We start from the raw sequence: 21,719 nt of genomic DNA, 5'->3' as shown, positions 1-21,719 counted from the left end.
TGGATGCAACAGTTCTTAAGTAACAAGTGTCTGAAAGTGAGGAGGCTCAGCTGACGACCTTGATCCAGGTGGATGGGGTTCAAACAGCAAACAGCCAGAACCTCTTGTGCACCCTGGTTTCTTGGTTTATCCATCCATCCATTATTTATAACCGCTCATCCCTTTTTAGGGTTGCAGGGGGAGCTGCGGCCAATCCCAGCTGACATTTGGAGAGAGGGGGGGGGGTTCTTGGTTTTTACATCACAGGTGATAACTGTTATGGAGGTTTTCTGGAAGCTGGTTGAAAGGAGAACTCAGGCAGCAGCTGATGTCTCATGCAGAAGATTTTAATGTAGACTTGAAACAAACGCCAACAGAGCAACATGAGCAATTGTCACCCCCAAGTCTGAAGATGTCTCCCACAGCATCCCAGTATACTTGTGTCACCCATTCTAACAGCACATCCATGAAAGGCTAGAATTGCTGCCACTCTCTATGTTACATGTAGGTGTTCGCATCCTATTGGATAGTTAAGTCTAACGTAAGCATTCCTAAATCACATTGTGTCCTTAAGTCCTGCCACCGGTGAAATACACAAAAGAGTTCAAGTCGGTGAGAGTTGAAGTTGATGCCTTTCTGTCTGGGCGCATCTGAATTAGATATGAAAGTCCCTCAGCGTAGACACTACAATGCACTGTTGGTTGGTCCTTTATCTATAACCTTGTTTAGATAAATGTATGACCTTTGGTACTGCTTAGAGAGAGAAGGGAGTATCTTTGGAATTAGACAGGCACTATTCTCCTGTACAGATATAATGTGTAATATACAATATACATAATATATAGTGGCATTTACAGTCATGTGTGAGGATAGTCAAACGTTCCTCAACAATAACAAGGATCTGTTATGCATTTAAAGATAATATACGAAAATTACTGGTTACTGGGGGACGGAGTCACCATTAGGTAAGTACATTTAAAATTAAAATCTACTATCATTTCATGTCGTAGAAAGATTAATGACCAAATTTAATTCAAAAACATTTGCCTTGTAATATGGATTACATTACTGCATAGACAAATGATTCATAATAATTTCAGACATGTGACCTTAAGGCATACGGCTGTAATTTACAACCAAAGTCTAGCACCTATAGTGAGAGAGAGAGAGAGAGAGAGGAGTGTGCACATGTGTAGTTTAGTACAAAGACAGGAAGAGGAAGAGACAGGAAAACACTGCACCATAATGTTTTTAGATTTTTGATTATTTTCTCTGTGAAACATGATTTTTGAATGTTATCTTCTCTTTAACTGTTTTGAATCTTGTCTTGTCCACTTTCAGGGTTCCCCAGCTGGATGACCACAAGGGTGATAATGAAAGTTCACAGCTGTCTTTAAAGGTATTAACACGTTAAAATGTCAGCCTCTCCACAGTGAGAGTGATATTGCCAGGTCTTGCTCATATCACATCTGAAGTCTTTATTATAAGGTGAGAATTTCATCTGAGAATCCTGAACATGTCGGAAGAGTTTATTATAAAAAGGTGATGAGGTCACTTAGTGGGTCCTGAGGGTCTTTATTCAAAACCCACCATGGTATTTTTGAAGAATGGGAGGAGTGTCTTCACTGTAGTATTGTAAAGTGACTATAGTGAATTTCATAAGTACCAGTGATAGTCTGTACTCATTGGGTTCCTTGCTGGTCTTTAATATTTAACAACTACATTGACAGGTATCTCTATTTATTCATGAATATATTCAGTTTTTGATGTTTTGGCATGGCCCTATATAATTTTGGTTTTATAATAAATGTGTTTATTTATGTGTAACCTCCTTAGGAACTTGAAACACTAGAGCTTTTGCCCAGGCCAGAAAAGATGTTTTCACTCCTGTGACGGCCGCTTGGCCTCTGACATACCTTTGTTTTGCCAAAAGTGAACCTGGCCAAACGGCAGATTGTGGGGGAAGGGCAGGTTCGTCCCATTCACCTTAAAGTTTTTACAATACAAGCATTTCCTGTTCCCTCCACTGAGAGTGAGTTGTTGCGTTTCCTGGGGATGGCAGGTTAATTAATCTGTTATTTTTTGCCTCTGTAGTGGCCCAACTGACTGAGTTGTTGAAGGCTGATGTCTGCAGGCATTTGATCATGTGAAGAGTCTGTTGTCAACAGCTCCTGCGCTCGGCGCTCTCCCAATGGACCTGCCTTTTAGCTGCAAGTAGATGCAAGTGATATTTTAGTGATATATGGCCTCTGACCTACTTTTGTGTTTGGTGTTTGGGAGCTGGGAGTGATTTATTAGAGTGATATTAGACACCTGAGTTAGTGTGAATGCATCACTTTATGTCTATGGGTGCCTTAGCATTCACTCCCTCTCTCATCTCTGGCCTGGTTGGTTGTTTGGATTTGGGTTGTTTAGGTATTTGATTCAGATCTATCTCTCTATATTCACACATCCACACACTACAAACATTACTGATTAACTGAAGTGCATATTCCTTAGTAAATTAATTTGCTTAAATAAATTGTACTTTAAATGTGTGGTCTCCAGTTTTGTCCTTCCTTGAGCCAGGTGGTGACAATTCCATATTTAATTGCATAGTAGTAAAATGAACATAAGACATGAGCCATTGGCCTCGACTAAAATGTTCCAATCACTTGTATGGGTTAGATTTAACAAGACAAAATCATATTTATTTTCAGCAGCAGGAGTAAACCTGCTTTAGCATTGACGGAGCCCCTGAGTCATAGCCTTAGCTTCTATTGTGTGACGAAGGATCCTTTTGAACTGTAACAAGGCTGAACTGTTAAGAAGTGTGTTAACTATTCAGTTTTACCTGTCTATCTGAAGCGCTCTTCTTTTTCACGTCTCCGGTAGCTCCTCTCATCTGTCTGTCGACCTCCTCCTGCTCTCCTCTCATCCCTACTGTCCTCTAATGGTAAATGTTCTGTATTAATACAGAGCTTTTCTAGTCTTGATGACCACACAAAGTGCTCCGCAGCACAGTTTTGCCATTCACCCATTTTCACATATATACAGTGCATCCATTTGCAGCACTTTCTCTAACATACATTACTCACACACTGCCGGCACAGACATCAGGGGCCATTTGGGGGTCAGTATCTTGCCCGAGGACAAATTCAACACGCAGAACAGGAGAGACTGGGATCAAACCACCGACCCTCTGGTTAGTGGACAACCTGGTCTACCTCCTGAGGCACAGCCGACCTGCCAGGTTAAACCAAAGTAAGCCATTCAAACTGCACTATTCTAAATCTCCATAGGTGGATAAATATAGTCATCATTGTTCATTATTCCGATTGAGCTGACAGCCACAAAACACAACAACACTGCAAGATGCCAACTACAAGTCAGTGTTCAATGCAGCAGCAGAAGTAAATCCTTCAGCCCTCTATCACCATCAATCTTCCACTGCGCACTCGTGTGCCTTCAAATTCGTTTTATTTTTGATTTACAAACCTATAATCATGTCGAGGTGTGTGTTTGAAATACTTGTGTTTATAAATGATGTGCCTTGTGATAAAAAAGTGTTGGAGAGCTACAGATCTAGACTACCTAGCTGGCAAAGGACCCCTGTTCTTCACCTACCTGAACTTGTTCTCGTGTTCTGACTCATCCGTAGCTACAGCAACAGGAGAAAACTCTTCCTCCACCTCCTCTAGCCTGAGCTGAGCCTTGTCTTCATCCTTTTTCCCTTTGAAAAGCTTCCAATAGCCTTCTAGTCCATGACACAAAACATAACGCAACAGCCATATTTAGAAATAAATGAACACAAACAACTGGGAGAAACAGTGTTGGCATGCAAACATGAATGAGAATGTAATGAGTGGAGTGTTTGATGGAAAAAAAGAGAAACATAAAGTAAGGACCGCGGGTATAGAGCACCTGGGGCAGAGAAGGGAACTGAAAATATCGGAAACTCAGGGCCCATGTGTATGCAAATTAAAAATAAATAGAAATAATTTAAAAGTCAAAGCAATACCAATATTACCTAGAGTTAAAATCTGCCCCAGCACATAAGCCTATCCTCTTCTATGTCTGGGGCTCAGCTGTAAACTTAATGTGGGCAAGCCCCACATAGTTCACGTATGGGTTAGCCCTATAGGTCCCCCCTATGTGTGCTTTCTATAGCAAACCCACACAGGACCAGTGATAGGTTGGGCCAGAGCTGTCTGGGGCCCAGCCACAACAGATGTATCAAGATGTCATCTTTTAAGAAGCATCATTTGATCATCTCAACAAATACACACACTCACACACACACTCTCCCAACATCATGTTAACACATCCACAGTGTTTTGGAGAAGCTGAAATGAAAGCTGCCTGTCTGTAATGTAAGTGATTAGGTTAGTTTGCCATAAATCTACATGTAGGTGTTGGCAGTCTGGGGTCCCTATGTCGGCCCACTTTTGGGCTAGGCCACAGCAAACCCACATGGGCTAGCAAATTGGGGCCCCTACGTGGCCCCTGCATGGGCTTCTCGGAATCGTTAAGAAAACCACAAAGAAGTTGAGGCACAAATAGACAATGCAGATTTTATGAAATTAGTTTTGGGGCACAAATAGTTTACAAAAATAAAAGAAAAAAAATACACAGATTTAGTGTGACACATTTCACTAAGTTCATAGAAGCATGGTGGTAACGTCAAATTGTCCCTGTATGTGATTGTAAGTTTTGTGCTGACTGAAAACTCTTGAGTATCATTATAGTTTGAGTACTATATGTCAAACAAGAAGCTGAACATGAGCGAGTCAAGGTCAATTCTTCTTGTGCGTGCACTGTCATTATTCCAGTATTTGGAGAAGGGCACTTGTGGCTTTTAAAAGGTTATGTAACTATGGAGTTTGTCATTAGTCTGGGAGTAGTCTCCAGTGGTATGAAATTAAGGGCTTTTTTTTTTTAGCACTTGAGCTTCAGTAATTGTCCCCTAAAAGTGGGTTTGTGGCATTCTCCACAATCATTTTGGTATCTAGTTCAGTTTCGCCCTTCTGTTTAGTTCCTGCTGACAGTTACTGTACTTGTTGTTGCTTTAGCTGCTACAACTGTGGCATCAGGCTCTCTCAAAATAGAGAAAAGAGTGTTAATAAAATACTCAACATCCGGAAACCTGCTGGCATTTCTGTTGGTTATACTTATCTCAGCTTCTCAGGCATTCTTTTACATCTATCAATAGTATAATAGTATAAGGCTATTGGTTTCCTCTTCAAGCATGAAGTCTACAGAAAATGGAAGGTATTTGTAACTTAGCTGATCATGACTGAGACCAATGATGTTGCACTTTCATGCAAGGAGGAAAGCAGGATTATGTCTCGAGATCCAGATGAGTTGCAAGAGCTTGCTTCTTTAGTTCGTTGTTTAGCCTGGGCCACACTGGCAGCGAGGGCTGCTGATGTGGAACGTTTTGCTTTTCTTTGGTCCGTCCATGTTAGACGATGCAGATTAGAATGTCCAAACCGCCTGCGTGAGCAGTTGCTGTTCTAGAGATTCAAGGTCTCACCTATTGTCACCGGGCACAGCACAGTTAATAGCAGAATTGAGCATCAAAATGATCTTTCACCTCAATTTCATTATCTATCTGTTGAAAATGTCTCAACATATATATTTGCAATAGTTTCAGTATCCATTTCAAAGTAAAAGCATTATCGCGTTTCTGTTAAATTAATCATTTCATTTGTTTGAACAAGGTTTTGATTGTTATTGCTGCATCGGAAGATGCACGGCTCCATACTGTGGTGTCCTGGTATTGTCTGTATAGCTGTACTTTTATTTAAGGATATACAGTAGTCATACCAGAAACCTTGCATATCAACTCTGCTGCAGACACGCAGCAAAACGCTAGCTCTCTAAACAACAGACAGCAGCGACAAGCAGCAGAACTGATCCACAGCACAGCCGTCATGCTTGGCTGACACAGGCAGTGTGGCCCGGGCATTATAATGGGAATTAAACATCTGATACCTCCATAGAAGTTCAATAAGTGGTTGGGTAACAAAGAGGCTAATGCCAGTTGTTTTCCTTCAAAAGGATGTCATAGGAGCCTGAACGAAGTCCAACGTTATTATTGAAAAGAACCAATCAGCAAGAGGTTGAATGTCTAGTCATTCAATCTCCGTCCAGACTAAAATGCGGCCCCTCATTTTTCAAACTCAAACAGAGCCAGCAGCCTTTCGAAATTTTGTTTTAGTGACTCGAAAACCCGTGAAATGGAGTATTGTGGAAAAAAAACACATAGTTAACAATGTGCAGCTGGGAATCTGTTCTTCTCCAAAACTTTTAGGTCATATTTAGTTACATGTTATAGGCCTCTGTTGTTTTTATGACTGAGAGTGATGGTTTGACAGCAAGGGCTGGTGTTTGCAAGGGACAGCCACATGTTTCTGACACAGCTTGTTTGCCTAACGTTGCTCTTACGGAAGCTGTGTTTAGCCTTCAATGTCCTCTTTCACAGGGCAGCCACAGGGCTAAATTCCTCAATGAGCTGAGGGAAGAAGCTTTTTGTCTGCTGAAGATTCCAGTGATCTGCACCGGTTGCCATGTTGTCTAAATAACAAACACTTACAAATTCCTATGTATGAACTGGAGACATGAAAAGGTGAAATGTCTTTGAACGTCAATGTATCATCAGAGGCAGCAGACGCAATAAGCCTCGGTTTTCAAGTTACCAGGGATTAGATGAGGGCAATTCGCTTTATCACTCCACTTCTACGGTATTATTGATCAAGATATCTAGTGACAAAGCCAATTCCACTGGATCAATGCCCTTGAGAAGGTTAAACAAAACACCAGGAGCGTACCAGCTGTTACATTGAAATGATCCCACTAATAATTGCTAATTTTGAAAAAAATAAGAAAATCTCCATCCAAACAAGCATTTTAGCTCCATATTAGAAATAGTCTCCATCCATACTAACACGCCTGAAAACTTCTATCACATGTCCATTCACGTACAATGGGCATGCACACGTCGGAGAAAACAGTAGGTCTAGTGTCTTCTCTGCAGTTGGTTCCTTAGTTGCAGCAAAAACTACAAATGTAGTTGGTGAAAAGAGAAACCAGGGATTTTTTTAACTGGACCAACTGAGAGATGGATCTGTTACTGAAAGTCAAGATTAGCAGCTATTAGAATTTGTTGTCCATGTTGCATTCACCGCTGGTAGTCGAGGCTAGTGCCTTTTGTTATTGTCCAGAAAAGGGTCATGTGATAGGAGCGTGATGATTAGGGAAGGATATGTCATGATCCAATCAGGAGGCAAATGTCAGAGTCTGTTTCCATGCAAAAGTATCTGTTTATGCCCATCTATACAAAAATGCATTACTTGAGGTTTCAGACTGAAATGGTCCCAGAAGCATTTCAAAAGTCTCCAATCGAGGTTCTCCAAAAACTGAAATGTATCAAAAGTGATTGATTTTGACATGAAAAAGTTTGAAGTGCAGAGAGAATGCTCCCTGTTTTGTTCACACTATATCAACGAGTGTGATTTGCACCAGAAAAGGACATCTGAACATGTAGGGCTCAAATGTCTTCAGTTCTCCACTGAAAACCCAAATCTCAGTCCTTTTGAGGACTTTTCCAAAATCTGGAACAAGACGACCATGTTTCTTTTCTTTTTGAAAATCAGTTAAAAGTACAGAATAGCTATATTTAAAAAATACCGTTGCTGGAATGTTCCTTGACTCTTTGCTTTTTGGGGATATTCTGAAAAGATAAGAAAATGATTTAATATAGTTCTGTTAGTCTGGTATTGTGACGCACTTGCAGAATCTATTTCACACTTTTGTCACATAAAGTCCTCAGGAGAATCTGAGGTGATTTTCATGTATCTATGTTTGTGTGACGTTTGCACTGAAGTTGCCGCTCTTGATGAAACAATGACTTCTAACCTTAAGTGGCTGCAGGATGCTCAAATTTTGCTTGTCTGAATAAATAAAGAGAACAGCATAGTTTACAACTACTTGAAAGAACGTCCCTTTATGTCAACCCCACGTTGTGAGAAAACAAGCCCGAAAGGGAAGAAGATGTCAACCGGAAAGACAACACGTTTCTAGAACTTTTGGTGTTAAGACCCACTCCAAATGTGGTCTGAGTGGTTAGATCTCAGTCCTCATCTTCAATGGATTCCCACCTGTACTTAAAGCTGTGAATCTTGTGATCGGACCACCAGAGAATGAAAAGAAGCCTGTGAGCTAGTTCAGGCAGCCAACTGGAGCTGCGTTGCTCCAATCATGTGACACACATCATGTGACATATACCTCACACTCCACAATCATTTATAATACACACCCACCTTATTAGGCGCTCTATTTAAGCAGACAATAAGTCCCATCACTGCCTTTGCGTGCCCCACTGCTGCATCAGTATTGCTGCCATTGGCTTCAGCCCCTCCAACCCCCCCAGCGGTCCACCTGAAGGCTCCGACGGGGGGGTTATAGGTATTTGCTCACCACTCCCATCATATATGTAATCATATGTCTGAGTTATTATAGATCTGAACACGGCCAATGACTGTAATTGTGGAGATTTAAGGACGATGTTTGCATAGAAGAAGAAACAGCCAGATGGCCACAAACAACCTCTAACAATAAGTTGTAGTGGAAAAAATTACTAAGTGTGGTTGAAAACTATTTTGTAGTTGAAAAGTAAGTTTTTGCAGACTTGTCTGAAGACTTTTATGACCTGAACTGTTTGTTACCTGAAACCTATATAACGTGTCTAAATACTTTTATGACCTGAAACCTTTATGACCTTTTTTGTCACTTATTTACTCTCCAAAGAACTAAATATATGTCTGCTTATCTCCAAAGGAAACATATGTAAATCAGTTGTCTGTGATTAGATTCCTCTCTCAACCTGCGCCTACAGAACCAGTCTGAACTGGCTCAGAGAGACAGCCTTAGTCCTCCTATATAATATCCTTGCATTTGACTGTCCTGCATCTTCACTCTGAGATCCCTGTGACTCTCTGTGTTGATCCTTTCTGCAGAAAGCCCCTATTAAAATACACAAAGACAAATTTGGTGTTCCAGCCTCTTGTATTTCCAGATTTCCATCACAAAGTAATGATGAGCTCGGTTCAATATGCAAGAGACCGAGTCAGTGGCAGAGAATGACAAACTGCACAATTTAAATATTTCACACAAATAAAATCTACTTTTCAAATCATTTTAATTATGTATTTTTGCAGGATAATATATCAATGACTAAACTATTTTTTAAAAGAACAGACAATATTGCAGATTTAGGGTCAATCTATATCATTGATCTGCCTTTCCTTCCCTGGACATGCATATGATCAATCATGTGATTATTTTAGGGTTGCTCCTAAAAGCAACAATTACACCTTGATGTCAATTATGTCTTATCGCTCACAATCATCTTTATTAATCTTAACCTGGTACTTAAGAGCATTTTAAAGTTTAGTTTGACCAATGTGGGTCTGGTTTTAAAGAACAACCCTTGTACAAGTTGTGTGTGTTTGTTTGAGCCTGATGCCTGCGGAGTTGTCAGGCTCAGCTTGACACGGGAACACATCTGAAGTGAGAGGTCATGCCTCTCTGAAGACTGTGAAAGGTGCAGTGATTGAGATGTTCACACTTAAACAGCTAATTAACTCCAGGAGGGAAAACTTGCCCGTTGGTCATTATGTCTGTGTCTTTACTTATCTGTCTCTTAGACATTTCCATCTGCTTATAACTTCATTACACCTAATGAAACACTGTCTATGAAAGCTGTCGAGGACCTATGATTTATCATTTTGTCTTCTTAGAATAAAGATGTGCTACAATAATCTTTCTGGTGAGTTATTGCATTAATGTTGTCTTATCAATTTTATACATTTGTTTGTGACGGATATAAAAAAATATGTATTTTTTGGGGGATTGTAACTATTTAGGAGCAGTTTATTGAGAACAAAGTGAGGTAACAAAAACTAAAATATTTAATTATAAACGGATTTAATGATTAGAGTTTGTATGACTGTGTTGTAACCACTCATCACTTGTAAAGAGACTCAAATAGAAAGTTTAACTGCCAATTTGATCAAATTGAATAGTTTAATAAAAACCTGACACAAACATGAAAATGTCAGCGACCGTTTGTGCCCTTTTCTCTAACCTTTTATGCTTCAAATACATCAGCTGCACCACACACTTATTGAACACATCCCATTTGATACCTTATGCCCAATTAATCAGGCTTCATGACCAAACAGTAAATGGACACATACACATTTGAAGTCATAATGATGACTTGGTATTAGCTCAACTGTGCCACTAAGTATAGAATTAGATAAACATTACTTGTATAATAATAGGATGAATAGAAGATTCTTGGCAAAAACTTGGTAATTTAATGCAAGTTAATCCTCTTGAAATACCCTCCTAAGTAATAATACTTCCGTTTTAGTTATTCTGTACACACACACACACACACACACACACACACACACAGATAAATACAATCGTGGACTTTTTACTTTCGCCAAGGAGATTATGTTTTCTTCAGTGTTAGTTAGATATGTTAGTTAGTTAAAAGGATTATAAAGAAAACAACTGGACGGACACGAAATTGGTGTAAGGATGGATCAAGAGGCAACCCATTCAATTTTTGTGTGAATCAGGTGGCGGATCCAAGAATTTCTTTTCACATCCATTTTTCAACATTACATACAGAATAATTCAGGGATCGGGATGGAGAAAATGTGGCTTCATAAGGGGGCTGTTGAGCCTTGGTAGATTGCCATTCCAGTTGAATGCTGTTATTTAGATTTTCTTCAGGCTGTGGGTGGCTCGTCCACCCTCATTACGCATCATTTGACAAACAAGTAAGGATCAAGAAAAACTGTATTGAAGAAGGAGAGGAGCTGTGATACTCTGCTCCTCTCACACTTAGCTCTAATGCTTCGCTGAACACATTAATGGCAATCGTTGCCTGTGAGTTTAGGGACCATCCCTATAGATGACATGAAGCTGCTGAAATTCCTTATTTTCCACTTTTTTGTCTAGTTATCGAATCAAATCTGCACTCGGGTTGGACTTGGCATCGGGCAAGAGTTCAGCTCTCCCTGGGTCCATCACCTGAGCTCAGTCCAGTGATTTAAAAACAGCAGATGTCTCATGCACACTTTGATCATATTGAACCTAACTAGAATCCTCTGTTCCTTCTTCATAAATCAAGAGGCATCTTTGAATAATGCAGAATGTCCCCTATAAAATCAATCATACTCCTGATTAACAGTCATTCTGTTCCCTTGTATTGGAGCATGACCTCATTGTCTGAGGTAAACACACACAGAATTCTCCATATGGTAACACAATAGGGCATCTATGTCAATTTAGCATGTAAAACAAACAATAGAACAATCAAAACATTTCAATTGCTTGCATTAATTTAAAGAATTAATGCAATTAAACCATATCCCACCTGACACACATAACAAAACATAAAAACAGTAACTCACAGAATCTATATAGAAGATCTCATACATTTGTAATGAGGAAAAACCAAAGGCAGTTAAATAAAGATAAAGATACAATGATAAAGATAAATTAATTACACAGATGAAACAAGGAGTCTAAAATAGACAAGATGTGTAGAAGTAAGTAAACCCATTAATAAAAGTGGGTTATTAAAGGATAAAATGAAAATAGAATCAAATGGTTTAGGTTGTAAAATATGTATTAATAAGTAGAAAACTACATGAATGAATTAAATTAAAAGACAGACTGTAAAAAGTAGGTCTTGAGATTGCTTGTAAAAAAATTCCACACTCTCTGCCCCCCCTCAGGTCTTGAGGGAGGTGGATCCACACAGGTGCACTGTAACAAATTGCTGTAGTTTCTACAGTAAAATTTTACAGTAACTTCTTGTTCTGTCGTTTTACGATGTTTACCTGTATATCGCAATGCATCATGGGACAAATATAATTACAGTAGCTAACAGCATTTTTCCACAGTAACACATTGTAAAATTACAGGCAAGTTGTATTCTGACTGTAGATGGTGCATGTTACAGTTAAATACTGTTGATATCGATTGCGTTGCACGAGGCGGTTTGAAAGAGGACCTTGACATGAGAGCATGGGAGCAGAGGAGCAACAGCCGTGTCCAGCCACTACATAATACGTAAGTTGAATGTTAATTCCCTACAAAATTAATATGGGCTTCAACTTTGTTGGGATGTCATTGTAATAACATTGTTGAGATCTTAATTGAACCAATGCTATTGTTTGCAGTTACTAAAGTGACAACTTACTAAAGTGAATGACTCAAAGTGAATCAATGGCATTTGAAATTGAAAAGCAGTATGCAACCCTGCCAGGATGCTTTGTTATTAGAGGAGCAGTTAAGCTCAGTAACATCGCGCTAAAACTAGCATGCTAACGCTAGCGCGCTAAAGCTAGCATGCTAGCGCGCTAGCTGGGTGAAATGGGATTGGGCCTAAATTGAAACTGCAGTTTCCCATTATAGTAGCTAAATCGTGTTTTGAACATAGAGACATTTGGCATTCATCTTGTCTACTTTATTGTGGGGGGGCAGTTGGCTGTGGAACTTGCTGATCTGGGTATTCACAGTTTAACAGAGGTGGTCCAGGGCTCAAACTACATGTGTGTTAAGCAAGAAGCTCTCCTTGATTATTGTCTATTAATGGTGTACAAGCTGAATGGCACATCAGTGATTATATTTCACCACTCCCTCCCAGATATATACTGACATGTCAGTACTGGGGGAGGACATCAGACAAGCTGTGTTGGTGGTATTACCCAGCCTACCAGAGGACAAACTACAGTCCCAAGCATTGGAGTGGCATCCAGATCTGACCTGCAGTTCATCAAAGAGGAGGATCTCCTGCCAACATCACACCTATCCAGTGTCGAGGCTTCTCAGCGCTTGGCAAACCGAAGGTATGTCTTAGATTAATGTTTATAAAGCACTTAAAACAGAAAAGCTCATTTCATAAAATTAAAAGCTGTATATTGTGATCCACTATGCATGTTAATTTGCTAATTTATGTAGGCTAATGAATGCACAACAAATTATTTTACTGAAGGTTTTGGTTTTCATTTTTTGTAGTAGGGATGACCTGCTGTTTTTTCCCGCAGGGTAACTGATCATCTGTGAGCCAAATCGGCTGATACACTGCAATACGTTTTTGTTTTGTTCTAGCAGGTATAACTTCAGGAAATCAGGAAATCTCAACCAGAGGACCTGCTGCCTGAGGTTATGTTGATGCAACTATATCACTGCTGGTCAGCTCATGCAATCTTGTGAAGTTTTGCTTTTCATATTAAATGGGCAAATTATTATCTTGTCTTGAACAACCTGATGGATTCGGCTCCCTCTTTTAAAGGATCTGCCGTGCCGATTTTTCATGAAGTTTCTTTTCGTGTGATTTTGTGATTTCAGATGTTTCGTTGGAATCAATCCAACCAAAGGCACCAAGACGGCAAAGCTGGTCTGCCAAAGAGGTGGGAAGGTGCGTGAAAACAAGAACAACTCTGTCAGTCCTCACGTCTCTTCTCTCCTCAAGAGATTAATGGACTTTGAATGGCTTTGAGTGTAAGTCAAACATAAAGAATGAGGACTGTTCTCCTCCTCACTATGTGACTGGACATTGTTCTTCTCTTAACATTTTATTAGTATTTACATCTTTGCTGATATATTAAGATTTCCAAACACACTGAAAAAGGTCATCTTTTTAGCTAGTTAGCTAAAAGTTAAATTATACCAAAAATTATGTGACCTTCTTCTTAATACATTTCTACCTCAGGTCCTGGTTTCAGATTGGGCCTTTAAGCCGGTATGTTGTCAGTTTTAATAATGTTTGACTATGTTGAAACTCTGGTCAATGTGATTCCACTGGGTGGCCGGTGTCCAAAGATGTATAATTTCGTTTAAGAGCTTTCTGAAAAAAGGACACCATGTTCTTAAAACGTTGTGAAACTGTATTGAGTGTCAATAAAAGTTTTATTTTGTGCAGCTCTGGCTCCGTTTTTATTTAACAGGTGAAGAGACTTTAGTGCAATGTAGATGAATTTTGGATAAACAGTATGCCTGGTCTCATTCAAAATACCTCACAGTATGCATAATTTGCAAAACTGCTAATGTAAAAATAAAAATAACTCAAACAATTATACAACATCATATTGTATTGTGAAGTATTAACAGCTATTTATTGGCAACTTTAGTTGCCAGGTAACTTCTGTAATCTGAATAGAATACAAGGTAGTGTTGTAAACTAGATTACAGGTAATTGTGGTTTTCTGTAAAAAAACAAAACAAGAAATTGCTGTAATTTATATACAACAAAAAACTGTAAAACGTATCCTGTAATATACTGTAATTCTTTTTACAGTAATTTTACAGTACTTTATTGGCAACTTTTTTGCCAGGTATTTACTGTTAATTCTACAGTCAATTCTTTACAGTGTGGGTATAATAAAAAGATGCTTCCAACTCTCGTGTCAATTTGGATCATTGCAACATCCACGTAAATACTTTCTGTCCTCATCTCCAAATCTGGAAATAATCTGGTTTTACAAGCCAAAAGTTCCAGGAAGTCACACAGCGTGATTTCAGGACTATCGTGAAAGATGGAGTTGTGTGTTCCAGGCGTTAAATTCATTTGTATTCATACTCTCCATGTTTATGGCCCAGCCTAAACTGAGTGAGGCTTCAGTGGAGACGACAGTCAGACTCCCACTGTGGTCTTTATTTATTCTCGGTCAGACTCGCTGCTAAGTCAGAGTCACGCTGAGCAGCATGTCCATGAGAAGGAAAATAAGTGAGTGTACTTTGTGTGGGCATGTCTGTTTAGTCAGTTGGAGGCAATTGCGCTGACCTGAGGCCTGACGACACCGTGGTGAGCCACACACTGCACCTCACCCATGACCCTGCTATACGTGCTGTACATTTAAAACTTATCACATGTAGCTTGTAGCCACTTTTTGATACAGACAGTTTTTCCACTTGTCAGAAGACCTAAAAAACATTGTACCAGTGTAAGTACTGATATAACACGTGTATCGGTTTCCAGTGACGTGATATTAGAACATTTCACAAACCTAATTTCTTCCTACAACCCTGATATAATTCCATAGGTACTGGGGTGAATACTTTATTAACAGTGGTTGCTTGGTTTGTGTTTTTGTTTGTCGGCAGGATTACGCCCACAACTACCAAACAGATTTTTGCAAAACCTGGTGGAGGGATGGGACATAGGCCAAGACAGAAACCATAAAATAATGCGCTTGTTAGCATGATGTCAACTCTGCTGGTCTTTCCATTTAAAAAGAGGAAATGAATGAACAAGTTCATACTGTTACTTCCGTCGCTCTAATATCATGGTATTACAACCAGCATCACTAGCTTCAGTTGCAGTACTCAACACTAGTCCGAATGCAAGAAACATCCTCATTCAAATATTGTGTCGAGGTGAAGACTGCAAGCAATCCTGAGCTGCTAACTCTTCTTTTTTTATTTCTATTGTTTAATATTGTCTCAACTTCCTGCAAATGGTCCGGAAGTCTGGTCTATCCAAAACTTTCGAGTGCAAACGATCCTTAGGTTTGGACCTAATTTTGGTCTGTTGGTCCAGAGCAGGGTCCCAGGCACCATTCACACCTGTTATATTGGTTCAGACTGAACAGAAAAAGAGAGTTTGACAAACCACGTTTTTTATGAAAGTACGAGCAGATATGTGTAACTATGTATTAAAATGAGTCAATGAAATACTTTCAGGAGGTTACCTGAAAACCGATATGTTCTTGTACAGATGGAGCACAGAGAGGCAATATAATACATATACTCCTTATTGTTGTGATGTGTGTGATGCTGGCCACATGGTGGCAATGATATACCATCATCATCATAAGCAATCACACACCATATCTCTTTACGCCTACTTGGAGAGACTTGAGCTGCTGCTCACTGTATGTATTTACAATAAATGTTATATTCACATCATCAGGGATTTTAATATGTGGCCATATTTTCAATATGCAATATCCTCCTTCATTCATTACTGGGGTATTAAGAGCATCCTTTTTACACTCCCAAAATCCTCCCCACATGGCTGTGAAGTTGTTCCCCTGCTCATTTCTGCACATCCTGTAAGCAGCTGAAGGACACCCACTGGAGCGTGACAGGAAGAGATTTTCCTGTATGCATATTTGCATTTGAACAGAACACTTGTGCAGGAGAGCCAAAAAGGTTTCTCAGCACAGTAGGTTCCTATGACTCACCAGTGCAATACATCACCCACTCAGCCCTCATTCATTTAACACTCCTCTTGCTATGCAGGGCAAGGGCGTCACTATGTGTTGAAAAGTGGTGGGGACACAGGGGCTCAGATTTAAAAGCATCAATATATTAGATTTTATTCAAAATAAAGGGTTGATCAGTATGATGGTGCATCAACTGTGGGCACAGCCTGAGTATTAACAGCACAAAAATCCTCAACATGAAAGTCACAACAATGTCAACTGCCAAAGTAACAATATGCATCACATCCACAACTGATGAACACAATGTTAATCGAACAGAGCCAACATGACATCCACTGCCACGGAAACACCTGTAACAGTATCTGATGTCACACCAGTAACACATGAATAAATAAGAGCAAGTGAAGGAATAATAGTTCATATTAATTCTGTGTTTGTGTGTATAGTGGAGCTTACCTTGCCCCTGGTTCATCACCACATCTGCTCAGCTCACGTTCCCTGGCTCCACTCATCATCAGATAGTTCTGACTGCACATTGTATCTCTACTCTCTTTTCCAGTGCAGTACTCTGCCAGTGTTGAGTTACTTCCTGATCTTCTTGGCTGTGCCTCTCACAAAGCTGAGCCTTTAGACACCAGATGCTCTGGACTGCTCTGCTGTTGAAGGAAGGTTTGTGATGATACGGTGGCTTTCATTAACAGAGACCTTCCTCTGCAGCAGCAACTATAGTCTTACTTTAACACTGACTATCATAACTCAACACCTGTAGCATGTATCTGTGTGTCTGGATGCAGTAACATGCAGGTACTCTTCACCCACACTCAGGGAGATCTACTGAACACCAGATGAACTACGTTACCCAAAAGCCCATAATCCTCTCACTGGGCCCATATAAAAACAACATGAAAATGGTGTTGCACTACAATATGTTTTCTTTTGTGCAAACTATTTTATGAAGATTTTGAACAAATTATGCAATTGAAAATGATAGGCCCAAAATATTCCTCTTTAAAAAAGGATGTGACTCATCCCAAGCGCCCGTAGTGAAGCCACATGACACATGTCATGTTGCAGGGAACAATAGGACCAATTCTCTAAATAAATTAATGCTGTGGGTTTAATATATACGCATTCTTCCAAATTTCAAACCTGTCAGGAGTTAAAGCTTGTTGGAAGAAATGTTCCATCCTCCCTGTCAAAAACGAGATTTCTCTCCCCAGTCGCAAAGTGCTTGCCCATTGTGGGAACTGCTGGGTTTCTCTATAATAATGTATCGGAATCAGAATCTGGGGTTTATTGCCAAGTAGGTTTACACATCAAAGGAATTTGATGTGGTGTGTTTGTGCAATTATATAAAAATAGGAAAAATAGGAAACAAAGTTAAATATACAAATATTATTAGCACCAGTGTAGTATGAATGTATGCATGTTGTGATTTGGTGCGATACAAATACAATTGAATTGAATTGAATATAAGCTAAGGTGGTGAAGGGAGCTCTTTTCAAACACAGTAAAACCGAATATGAATCATAAAAAGTCTCAAACTGAACTCACATAAAATAAATTGCATTGTGTAAAAGACACATTTGACATTGCGTCTCACTGGTTCTACATCTGTCCTTATGTCTGGGACCATCAATATCAATTTCCATTTGGTCCAGGCTGTAAGAGCATTGATCAAATGAATGATCTCACGTGCACTTTGCATTAGGAGTTTCAGCAGATGACAGATGCATAAATGACATTCAGGGCACTCAGACACTAACAGGCTGCAGACAGTATTGTTCCATGAACAGCAGTGGAACATAAGATCAGACATGACATTGATGACAGGACATGAGATGTGCAATCTAGGATAATGAAGCAAGGGTGGAAAACGATATTTATTCAGTCAAATTTAGTTTCAAGGTAATTTCAAGAAACATAATTATGAGGGAGTCGAATTTTTTTTTTTTGGCATTTTTTTTTTTTTGTGTCCTCAACTCTGAGATGGGCAGAACATGAGTGGAGCAAGGTGCAGGCAGGGAGGCTGCGTGTCATGAGCGGAGCGGTCCTCGCACATCACGCATGCACGACGTGAGGAGTCCCCCTCTGCTCACACCGTGAAAACGCCCCTCCACTCTCCTCCGAGCCCTTCCCGACCGTGAGCCATCCTCGCCGGCTTGTGTGTGTCTGCTGTACCCAGCCTGCAGGGCTTCATCTCGGGGCAGAGTGAGAGGGGCGCTCTCTCTGGGGCGGTGGCGGCGGCGCGTCTTCCCTGCATCCTCCCACGATCGCAACCCGGACTGAAGCCCGACACGTTTGGACCTGGACGGTGACAGGTACGCTGTGCATTTCATTTGTGCTCGATGGGGGTCGATGCTGATGATGACAGCGGAACAGGTGCATGCTGCATCTCGCCGGCTGTTGCGAGGATGACATTGTGTAGGTGAGGATGGGAAGCGGCTTGGCTCTGCAGAGACGCCGCTTTGTGCGTCAAGTGTCGCGGACGGACGGAGAAGGTGCAGCTTTAATCCAACCGACACGGTCCGCCCGCGGGTTCATTGGGCTGCACAGACACACGGATCCCTGTATTTCATGCATATCAAGGCCTAGTGTGCAGCAGGAGTCAGCAGGTGCACATTTCTTATCGTCTCATCTCTCATCAGCTCATGTAGCCTCCGCGTCCGAGCCCGCATTAGAGTGAGATCCATCCTCGGACATGTCAGTGCGTAAAGATTGGGATTTGTCTTTTGTTGGAGCTATAGGCTAACAGCTGATGCTCGACATAATGAGCTAATTGAAGACGGAGTGTGTTGTCGCGGGTGTGGCACAGGGGGCAGGCGTGGGCGCATCCACGACCAGAAGGTCTCTGAAATGTGAGCATTGCTTCACAGAACCTGGAAAAGCCCTAAAGTTTATTCAAGGCAAGCGGTGTGGCCTATATTTATGTCAAAAGGAGCAAACTCTAAGGTCTTTAACCTATTGCTTTTTACTTAATGCACTTTTAAAGAGAAGAGACAACAGGGCAAAGGGGGATGGGTTACCACACGTGATCCTTTTGTAATTGTAATCCCTCAAACTGTAGTCCACATGTGAACTAAGCTACAATCCAAATGATGTGTGATTCAAAAGGTTTATAAATTCTATTTTCATGAAAGACGATTTGAGTTAAATTTAGATTTGGCTGTGTTTTGGATTACATCTACCGCAGACCGTAAATAACCGTAAACGCAAAATATTCCGTTTACGAATGCTGCCATCTTGGAGCCAGAGTCTGCGCAGTAGCGATCAGGGGGTGGAGCTGCCATAGCTCGACCAACCACGAGTCAGTCTCAGCTGTCAATCATGCCCTTTCACCCAGTCTTTATCGCATCAAATAACTAGTTAAAACCGAAAACATGAACATTCGAACAAACATCAGTGCGATAAGAACTAACAAAAATGATAGAAACCGTCTTTGAGAAAAATGTTTTTGATTTATTGATTGACTTGTTAGTTTGGCTCATGTCCCATCCGCTATTACAAACATCTTTTACACCAAAATTAGGATGTATACACAGTTTTTTTAAACGTGGGTAAAAAGGCAATTGACTCCTTTCACATTGCCAGTAAAAGGGTTTGCCTTATGTTTGATGTCAGAAGCGCATCAACAAGTGCGGTGCTCTCTCACTTCGCTTTGTGGCAAATTAGCTCGTTCACCCAGGTGAACCCCCACGTGCCGATCGCTGCTGATCAGAGCCAGAGTCGATTATAACCCTGTCTACTGCAGAGTCATTTGACCTAAGACTGAATGACAATTGTATCCATTCCCATTGCAGACAAAAGCCAGATGTTAGGGTTTTTCGACCAGTGGAAAAGGGGGGCTATAGAGTGAACATACAAATATATCAGTCTGCAAGAAACATGAAAACCAGGAAGCTTGTTTCTTCTTTGGGGACATAAACAACATTTGGCAAACAAATTAAAAATTTACAGTATTGCACCATTCACCAAGTTTTATATCATTACCATCATCAGTGATTCATCCTTCTTTACGACTGTCACCCGTGTTATGTCCGGCTCCTTTGCAAACCACAGCACAGGCTATAGTAACTAACAGGCAGAGTCAGAGAGGGGGCAAATTAAATCTAAAATCCATCCATTCTGTCTCTCCTCGCATTCTCCTGTCTCATTTTCCTTTCTTTCACCTGCTCCACTTTCAGCCTCCCTGGTGTGCATTACAATGGTGCAACTGTAAGCAGTGTGGTGCTCCTCTATTATGCCCATTTGCTGGTTGTGTTAGAGGGCAAAGCCTCTTTGTGTGGATGCATGTTGTGTTAAAGGTCCCATGTTTATAATTGAATAATATAATTGAAGATCTATTTCTGGTTTCGAGTACTAAAAATATCTGGATAAGCAGGATTACTATCTAAGTGATGCACGGTCAGGTCAATCACAGGTTAATTGATTGTAGCCTTCTGTTGTGACCCTGTAAAACTCACTGGTAAATGCAAATCAGTCAGTGCTGAAATGAGAAGAAAAGACGTGACATCTGGACTGACATTCTCTGGCTTTTTAGGTGTGGATCTTAACAATGAGCCCTTGTACCTGGGTTAGGGCCAGTGGTGTTTGGTTGACCGTCCACAGTGTAGCATCCAAGTATCCAGGTCCGATGCAGGAGTAGTAGAGCCCGGCTACTCCGATCCACATCAGGATGTTCATGCAGCTGTGCCAGTAATGGTGGAATATGGCGAGTGGATTAGCAGGAGAAGGAGCAGTCTTTGTTTCTGTTGGATCCAGACCATTAGGGTTTTTGAATAGGGTTGTTTGGGATGATAGACTAGTGGTGAGGTGAAGGCGAGTACATCAATAGAACATAGATTTATTGGAGGTACAATAAATATATAGCAGATGTTGGGTTAACAATCAGCGGGACCAAATCCTACAAGGTTACAAGGTGGGGCATGCTTGGGGCTGTGACATCACAAAGTAATTGAAGTCCTATTGATCATTTCAAGGCACAGTTTGTGATGACAGGCTGTGTGCATTTCTCCATTGAATGAGTGCATTGATACGTCCACTTTATGTATATGGAACCGAGACCTTATAATCAACAAAGAGATGGAAATCTAATTATTAAAAACATGGGACTTAGAAATACTACAGGATGATAATATAGAATATTTGTTTTGTGGTTCAATGAATCTGGCTGCAGGTAATACAATAATTGAACTACATGGTATATCTCCCAATGAGCTGTTTCCTCTTATCCATGAAAGATAAGATGTATCTTACACTCAAGTATTCTCCTCATTGAAAACAGCAAGACACCAACAAGGGTAATCATGGATATATCACATATAGTGTTCACATGGACATGTCATAAGGGTCGAGGTTAGGCAGCTGCAGGATGCACTTGTGGGCATGTGTTTTTACCTCTGCCAAGGAGGCTCTGCTTTCACTGCTGTTTGTCAGTTTGTTTGTCTGTCTGTTTGCAGGATTACGCAAAAACTGAACCAATTTGAACTAAACTGAAATGAA

The 21,719-nt window shown here is 40.5% G+C and overlaps 1 protein-coding gene across 2 annotated transcripts in view; it reads left to right on the top strand.

Annotated features, from left to right (window-relative positions):
* The first annotated feature begins 18,215 nt into the window (after positions 1-18,215).
* The window catches only part of si:dkey-178k16.1 (band 4.1-like protein 1), a 42,032-nt gene continuing 38,528 nt past the window's right edge, over positions 18,216-21,719 (top strand). For both annotated transcript variants that reach the window (XM_047340381.1, XM_047340380.1), the window contains exon 1: positions 18,216-18,538. The gene's annotated coding sequence lies outside the window, so the exon portion shown is untranslated. The remainder of the gene's footprint in view (positions 18,539-21,719) is intronic.

Source organism: Hippoglossus stenolepis, chromosome 6 (assembly GCF_022539355.2).
Source record: "Hippoglossus stenolepis isolate QCI-W04-F060 chromosome 6, HSTE1.2, whole genome shotgun sequence".
NCBI lineage: Eukaryota > Metazoa > Chordata > Actinopteri > Pleuronectiformes > Pleuronectidae > Hippoglossus > Hippoglossus stenolepis.
Note: the sequence above shows the minus strand (reverse complement) of the source record. Positions and strands in the feature narration are given on the sequence as shown.